The sequence below is a fragment of the Onychostruthus taczanowskii genome, unplaced genomic scaffold, assembly GCF_017590055.1.
Source record: "Onychostruthus taczanowskii isolate IOZ18803 unplaced genomic scaffold, ASM1759005v1 scaffold11, whole genome shotgun sequence".
NCBI lineage: Eukaryota > Metazoa > Chordata > Aves > Passeriformes > Passeridae > Onychostruthus > Onychostruthus taczanowskii.
In genome coordinates, this window is record NW_024497629.1 from 5,048,416 (window position 1) to 5,057,588 (window position 9,173).

The following is a 9,173-nucleotide window of genomic DNA, read 5'->3' on the forward strand; positions in this document are numbered from 1 at the left end:
TCTGGTAACTGCTTTTCATTTTCTGCCTTGAACAAAGCAGATAATTCATTTCTCTTCACCAATAACCTGAGTGATTGGTAAAGTGTCACGCACATCAATGGATCCATGACAGCAATCATGGAAGTGACAAAGATTTTACTTTTTTTTCTCTGACTTCTCCAAGGAAAATAAGCATTTTCCAAAGAATACAGCCAAAACCAGATGAGAACAATTTTTTTCTGTGAATAGAAAATTCATTGAAAAAAGCTGTGACAGAGAGAGAAACTTTATATCTGAATGCAACCCAGAGTTGGTGGGAATATTCTACAAAACAAACAAGCTGAACAAAAACAAAACAAAAAAGGCAGGAGGAAATTCGGAACAGTGCATATTTCATTGTGAAATTTTCTGAGAGCTTCTTGTTTCCAATGATGCTGAAATCTTGCATTTCAACATATTCTAAAAAAAAAATTTTTCATTGTGAAACTTTTTTTTTAATGTCAAACCAGTCTAAGTTTAATTAGATGCAAAAGAATTAATTCCTCCAAATCAAATGAAACATTGAGTCAAAGTAAAAAAGCTCAAAGGGTCTTAAATTACAGATTTTTTTTAAATTAGTTTGTCCAGCAACCAAGTAAAAAAAGTCTATTGTTTGGTGTAATCAATTATATTATTTTTTTATATAACTATGACAGGACAGCACAGGAGACAATGACTTTTCTTCCCGCTCAAACTAGTATGTTTTCCTTTTTTTTCACAGACATTTCATTAAACACAGTTCATGTTAAATAACTTGGGCAAAGCAAAAAATAGTTCTTCCAAAAAGCATTCTTTCCACTTCTGTACACCTAAGTCAGGATTTTCCCAGTGATGAGGACTTCCCTGCCCCACTTTGGACCACCACACACCCCTGCAAGGGACGGGGTGCACAGACTGAGATCACTGCCACCCTACATAGCTGGAATGTCAGAAAGAGAGGAAAAGACGTGACAGAGGCCAGAAGTGTGGGGTGACAGAATGGCTGGCACAGGATCACATGGAACTTCAGGCAGGGCTGCAGTTTTGTAGCCCTGAGCTGTTCCACCGTGGGAAGATCCTTGATCCAGCCCGGATCTGTCGCAATGCTCCCAGCCCGCTGTATTGCCATGCCCACTGTGGTCTCTTCCTGTAGAAGCAGGATTGGCTGCTGATCCCTTCAGGACTCTTGTTCCCAAATGACCACAACAAAATACTTAGTGCCCACTTTCCCAGCAATGAGCTGCCTTCACAATGTCAAAGAAAACTATTAATTAAGGTGTCAAAACCTGACAAGATTGATCACAGAGGTGGTTTCCTCCATGCTGAGCTGTCTCAGACTCCAAACTCCTTTTTCAACTATACCTTTCAACTACTTAATTAACAAGTGGTTCATCATCCGACTTGCCAAGAAAAAGGAATCTCAATCTCCACAAAAGGAATCAGAGAGAGAAAAGAGTCAGCAATTTTTTTTTTTTACTTTTCCTTATGTTTATGTTCAAATGTCTATATAGTTTCTTTTTTGATGATTTCACCAAACAATGATCACTTTGATAACTGTGGAATTATTTGGCCATGACAGTTACTATTAAAATATTTTTGCTTGCCTTTTTGCACCACGAAGAAGCCAAGCATTTTTCTTCTCTTTTTCATTTTAATCCAAAAATAAACAATCAATCAGCCCATGTAAGGCCTATTCCAATTTTTTTTGTTTGTTTGTTTTTGGGTTTTTTTTTTTTTTTTTTTTGTATGGTGGACTGGATTTTTGATGGGGAAGTCATCTGCATTTTAAAGGAATGGGACACTGAAATTATATGCAGAAGAACAGGATTTTAGCAATACAAAGCATTTCTTCTGACCTTATTCCACTTAGCCCTTCTTTTAGTTTGTTGAATAGCTGGGAACATTGGATGGATTATAAAGCCTGGCACGTGCTGCATGCATAGAAGGGGAGTGTTTGTTGCCAAAGCCCACTTGGATGCAAAGAAGTACGGAAGCAAAAGGAAAACAAAGACCACAGAGTGAGCTAGACTGTTCCCTTCCCAAGACAAATTTATCTCCCAGGTTACATTCCACAGCAGTTTATCCATTCCATAATGACCACAAGAAGGGAGAACACACTTTGCAAAAGCCATGCTAAGACACACAGCCCTTTTACTTCCAAGTGCAGGCTGGGCAGAGACTGGATTTAGAATAACCCCGAGGGGAAGGACTTGGGGGTGTTGACGGATGAGAAGCTCAGCGTGACTCTGCAATGTGTCCTTGCAGCCCAAAAAGCCAGTGGCATCCTGGGCTGCACCCAAAGCACTGTGGGCAGCAGAGGGGGAGGGGAGCTCTGCTTCACTCTCATGAGACCCCACCTGCAGTGCTGCATCCCGCTCTGGGGTCCCCAGCAAAGGACATGGACTGCTGGAGCAGGTCCAGAAAAGTCTACAAGAATCATCAGAGGGCTGGAGCACCCCTCCTATGAAAACAGAGAGAGCTGGGTTGTTCAGCCTGGAGCAAAGGCGGCTCAAAGGTGACCTTAATTGTGGCCTTGAGCAGTCAAAGGGGAACTGCAAGAGAGCTGCAGAGGAACATTTCACCTGGGCATGTAGCAACAGGACCAGGGAGAATGACTTTAAACTGACAGAGGGTAGATTTAGATTGGATGTAAGGAAAAAATTCTTTACTATGAGGGTGGTGAAACACTTGCACAATTTGCCCAGAGAACCTGTGGATGTCTCATCTCTGGAAATGTTCAAGCACAGACTGGATGGGCTTTGAGCAACCTGGCTTAGTGGAAGTTGTCTCTGCCCATTGCAGGGAGTGGGAACTGGATGATCTTTAAGGTCTCTTCCAACCCAAACCACTGTTTGATTCTCTAAGGGAGTTGAAGAAAGGAAAAGCTTCAAGACATGGAAGATTTTCCAACAAAGCATCTTTGCAGCATGTCCTCTCTACAGACATGGCTCTTGCCATCAGCCCCTCTTTACTACTTCAGCAACCTTACAGTTGCTCTCATTACATCTCTTGTCTGTTTTCAGGTCTCAGGAAGTATTTGTACACTTGGAAAAATGGGCTTTGGACTGAGAAGGACATTGTGGAGAGGGGACAGAAGGCTCTGCAGTCAGAGCAGCAGAAATCCACTGGTGCAGAGATGTCTTCTCACCCATCACCTGGAGCACGGAGCACAGCTGTGTCCACATCCTGCCCACAGATCCCCTACCTCAGTCCCCAGATTCCTTCAGTGCTTATTTTCATAGGGAATCTCAGTGGCCCTAAAGGCTCTTGGAATTCTAAAGCTTATTATGTTCCCATTCTTTCCCAGTCATAACTCCTATGACAAGGCAGAAAAGCCAGGTCAGTATTTGCTTTCAAGGAACACTTGTGTTTTATAAACCCTTTCCAGATATCATAAATCCTCTTGGATTAATTGACACATTAAATGGAGAACACAGCTGTCTTCAGCAGGTAACAATACAATGAAAGCAGGCCAACAAAACCCTGTTTTGTTGCAAGTGCCTTTGGCAAAGCCCCACAGTCCCAGCTGCCTGTTCTCCCTGCACACCTCTGGAATGCAGAGGCTCCTGGGCAGACCAGCAGAGGTTACCTTTGCTGACAGGCAGCTAAAAGCCTGCACAATAATGCTCTGACAGCTGTCCAGTCAGTCTGTCTAAGGCTAGGTATATGAAATTCCAGAAGCACTAGACTCCCATTTAGAGTCAGCCTAAGAGCCAAGAGTACATTACTACACCACAATATGCAACTAGAACAGAACCAGATTAACACCTGAATTTTTATTAACCTTTCATTCACTGAACACTGCCAGAACTTCAGCTTTGGGGCTTGAGATACATTAAATGTGCCATACTAATGCATAAATTTTTATGTTGCTGAGGAATGCTTCCGATGAATTTTTAAATTCACTGTCAAAACTGAAATACTGAAATCTAACTTTTCCTTCACATTCAGTGGCCTAAAATAAATCTACAGATAAAGACTGTCTATTATTTATTTTGATTCTTCAGTCAATTAAAAAAAAAAAAAACAGTGCGAAAGTGTGTGATTTCAAAGGCAAAAGCACAGAATATAAAAATAAATTATAAAAACTTCACACACACATACCCCCCACCCCCCCCTCCTACCCACCAGCCAGCTCTCTTTCTATACCTCTAACTGGAGCTAATTTAATCTTTAAAATACCCAGCAAGGAAAACCAGTGCAGTGGTTTTGGTAGCTGTGTTTTTGCCTTTAAAAAAAACCCTGGAACATCATGAAAATTACAGTCTGAAGGGAAGTGAGGTGGTTACAAAAAAAGCCATGTTCCCCTTTAACCACCTTAAGTTCATTATGCCTTCATTCAATGCTCTCCATCACCACAGAACAGCAAGACTGTTACTCCATCCTCCCCAAAATATTTAGAGAAATAAGAAGTGTTTTGCTTTCCACAGAAGACACTTATAAGCCATGCTGTCTGACACCAGGATCATTCTGGTTCATAAGGAATTCGCTCAATGGGCATTCAACCAGCTTTTTGGCACCTGGAGTTATTTATTCAGCACTTTTTTCACCAAAGATACACAATCCAAATATGTAAGATTGCTACTGTGTAAACCAAAAAAATTAATACTTAGTTGTGTACTTGAGGTTACACTGCCTGGAATAAAATTATGTCTTAGCATCTAAGCCGCTCTTCAAATACTTTATTTTAAAAAATACCTAAAGTCCTAATGTACAAAATTCAGGAGCAAGGAAAATCTCTTTCCATGAAATGCATGTCATTTGAGGCTGTCAAAAAAATAATATTGAGCCAGAGAAACTACTTTGAACTCTTTCATGCTTATAGTTTCCAGATTTCTAGGAAATGGTGTAGAAGCTGCAAGGATAATTTACGGCACATGCAACGCTTCAGAAAGATCCAAAGTCCAGTCAGCCCGAAAGGCAGCGACAGCATCACATCTAGAAACTGGCTCAGAGAAAAGCACATATTGTAGCTGTAACTCAAAGCCTGTGGGAAGACAATACATTATTCCACTTCATGGAATGGGTTCAAGGCTAAATACAGAATTCTGTTTTACCTGTGATTCAGTAAAAGCCCTCGGATTAATGTAACACAAAGCAGCCTTCAAATGGCTGCTGTTAAATATCTGACCTTTCAACGTCTTCCTCATTTCTGCATTCTCTCCCAGGTCTCACAGAGGTATAGGAGGGTGGCAACACCAAATTCAGTGATACTATTTTACCTCCCCAAAGGCTATTTCATACAGACCTCATTATTTTCGTGCACAACCACATTCCTCTCTAGGGACAACTGGCTCCACACCGGGCCCCAGGAAGGGTCTGCCCTCGAGGCTACAAGGGTCCCTGAGCCTGTATGGTCAGTGTTAAACAGGCAAAGGAAGAAAGGGAACCCTGCTTACCACTGCTTGTGCATGGCTCCTTGCTCCTCTCACCACTGATGCAGCTGCAACAATAAAACAGCAGTGGCAGCTAAACAGTATTTCTGCAATTTCTCCGAGCCAAGATTTTTTTTTTCCCATCTTTAATGCTGCAATTCCAGGACTTAGCTCCATTATTCTATTTGTATTAATGCACAGCAGCAGATTTTACAACACATGACAAAGTAAGAATATTTTATATGGCTTACAAGCCAAGAAATAATGCAAATTTGGTTTATAAAAGTACTGTCAGCATATTGTGTCTGCCTCTTTGCCAGCACCAGAGTTTGCTCCCTCTCATATTTTATTATGTGTTTTTTAAAATTACTACAGGAGGCTGCAGTAATTTCCTACAGGAGTAAATTCCACTTGCAGGTCATTACTGACTCTTAACAGACAGCTGGCTTTTTAGGGGAGTCCAAATGAGATCACATGAAACCACACACAGCATTGGTTCTCCCTCACTTAATGTTCTCCCACCACCAGCAGCTCTCATCCCAAACCCTTGGCTAAAGTTCATGGATCTGTTGGGTATGCTGCAAAGTCTCTCCTCCCAATGGCATATGTGATGTGGAGAAAACTGATGGCTATGTGGATTGAAGAACCCTTGGGCCACAGCCCTTGACCTGATAAAAACATGAGCAAAGGCTTCTCTCTGCAATATATTCATTAACGAGATGCAGGTGTCTTCTCAGCAAAGTGTCATACCTTATCTGATATTATATACCTAAATGAGCTCTGTCCAGAGAGCAGATACAATTACATATAAATTATATCCATCCCCAAGGAGCTCTGCCTTGACTGCTTACCTACCTGTAACAGGCATCAGCCCATTCCACAGTGATTACCACTGTGCACCACCTGAATTGTGCCAGTAAGATGGGAGGGCACTGCTCTGAGTTAAAGTCAGTGAAATCTTGTAACTTGTCTAGAGACACACAGTGACCTTTTCTTCTGCTAGATTGTGCTTGGACCATAGGCTCATCAGAAAAAATTAACTACAACTAGGGACAAAATTAAAAGAGAAGCAAGCCATGACATTTTGCTGTGCTTGGAAGAGACGCTGCAATTCTTGTGGAGCTGGAAAGTGCTGAGATGGTTTTAATGGCATCTGCTGTCTCTTGATTGACAGAGCATAAACATTTCAGAAATACAGGCAACAGCATTGCAGCCAAACAGCACAGCACCAGGCAGCATTATTTACTGACTGCGACTGAGCTACTGCTATCAGTCACAAACTGCACATCCAGCTCAGGGTTATTGTGATTTCATTTGAGAAATGTCCTCTTCTGGATGAAGAAGTATTAGCAGCTTCACAAACACTGTCAGCTAATCAAAAAAATATTAGAGAAGCTCTCCACAGCTTAGTGGTTTTTTGTCACTTGCTCTAGATGTTAGGAATATGGGGAAATGAATAAATGTATTAATACACAGCAGTCTGTCAGGAGCCCTTGGCACGCTGTGAGCCCATGTACTGCATTTGCCAGTCAAATCTGCCTGATACTCTCAGCAGTCCCTGACAGCAACCCATTCACATGGGAATCAACAAGGAGTCTGCTTTTAAATGGTAATGTCTGGCATTATCACAGAATCACAGAATCAGCTGAGGTGGAAGGGATGCACAAAGATAATGAAGTCCAACTCCCACCCCTGCACAGGACACCCCAGGTATCACACCCTGCACCCAAAAGCATTGTCCAAATGCTCCTTGAGCTCTGTCAGGGTTGGTGCTGTGAGCACTTCCCTGGGGAGCCTGTTCAGTGCCCAGCCACCCTCTGGGTGAAAAACCTTTTCCTGGTATCCAACCTAAACCTGCCGTGACACCACTTTAGGCCATTCCCTCAGGTACTGTCACTGTCACCAGGGTGAAGAGATCAGTGCCTGCCCCTCCTCTTCCCTTCAGAAGCAGGTTGTGGACTGAGAATTTCTACCTAAGCCACAAGTGGTATTTCATTTACAGGCCTGACACAAATGTGATGTTTATTTACCCCACATTTATGTTCCACAATCTGAGCAACACCCCCTTCTTGCAAAAAGCACTGCCTCTGCTCCCTAATGACATCCCTATGAAGTTCTGCTTGCTGCTCTCCGGGTGGATGGAACATGCCTTTCTGGATTCAGAAAGACTCTCATTTTTGGACATAAACAGACTGCTGGATTACAGGCTGGTTGGGAAGGGGGGCCAGGGTATGAGCAGGAGGGGATGGAAGGGAGAAGGAAGGAAAGGGGAGAAAAGCACTGGTTAAAAAAAAAAAAAAACAGGAAATAAGTGAAAAAACATGAGGACTCTTTCTGTCAACTTCCTTACTTCTGAGGTTCTCTCATGCTTCTCCACCACCCTACTGACTGATTGCTTCCTGCCTTCTCCCATTTCTCTTTTCTAATTCCTTTACACTGAATTTTTTTTTCCTCTACTACCATACCCCAAAAGCCTGTGCCAGAGCCTGGCCCCAGCAAGGCAGGAGCTGTGGGCAGTGGGGTGATGCCCCTGCCAGCTGGAAGCCTCTCAAAGAGAGCTGCAATGCAGTGCAGTGCTGCCTTCCCTTTATACACTAAGGAAAGCCAGGAAAAGGTGGATGCTCCTGTGGAAATACTGGATATCAAAAGGGAAGACTTTGGCATCAAAACAAAGAAAGCAACAACACTGCAGTAAATTGTTTGTATAAAAATGAACAAATCTCTCCCATACAAAATGGGATGCATGTCTAAATGGAAATCTTCTCTGTGCTTTGGTGTCTGAAACAGAGCAGCTGGGTGGTGAAAATTTAGGAATCATTTCTAAAGCAAAAATATGTGGTTCAGGAAAAAGAAAAACAATATTCAATATACTTCTGTTGACACTAATATGACAACAATATGCCACTGTGGGCCAAGGAAGAAGACAAATTCAATAAGAAACAGCCCCTTTATAGACTGTGTATCTCAGTCTTTGCTCTCATCTGCTTCCTTCTGGCACTCGAGGCTTGCGACACTGTCTAGCACCAGTGCACGTCACAGCACTGCAGTTCTGCCTTGAGGGCATGAAGCACAGTTATTTATTTTTTGGCATGAAGCACAGCTCACATCCTGCTCACAGTCACACCTGTGGGAAACCAAGGTGCTGGATTTATTCCAGCAAGGGGTAAGGATACAAGAAAGCCATTTTTAAGATACAACTGATGTGAAAAAGGCCAAAATCTCATCACAGAAATCCAAATAGTGTACACTAAATGATATATGGATATGTACTGCACCTTCTGATGTGTTCCAAAAGATATATCTCACTTTGCTGCAAGCTGTATCAAAGCATAAAGTCAGAGCACTTAAAAAGTTTAACAGCCTTAAGACTAATTCATGAGTTTGATGAAAAACTTATCAATTTTATGGCAAATAACCAGTCATAAAATTCAATCCACAAAGTTGTATATTGTTGTTCTGTGATCCTTGAGTAATGCCTGATACACAAAACTAAATTTTTCAGTAGCACTTTTTCAATTATTTAATACAATTTCTTGCAGGTCTTGTTGCATTACAGTATTTTTCATTGCTTTTGATCTTCAGTGGCAATGCAATATATACATAAATATATCTTTACATGGACACCACCAAGAGATTTTCTTTGGACAGAGAGTAACTTTTTTGCTCTATTCTCTTTTTTGCTGTTATTCTGCTGGTTCCTATTAGATTCATATGCACATATGTATTTTGTATTTTGTATCATTACATCTGGGAAATGTTAATTGTTCAGCAAGAACAAATCACATTTAGGCTAACTTTACC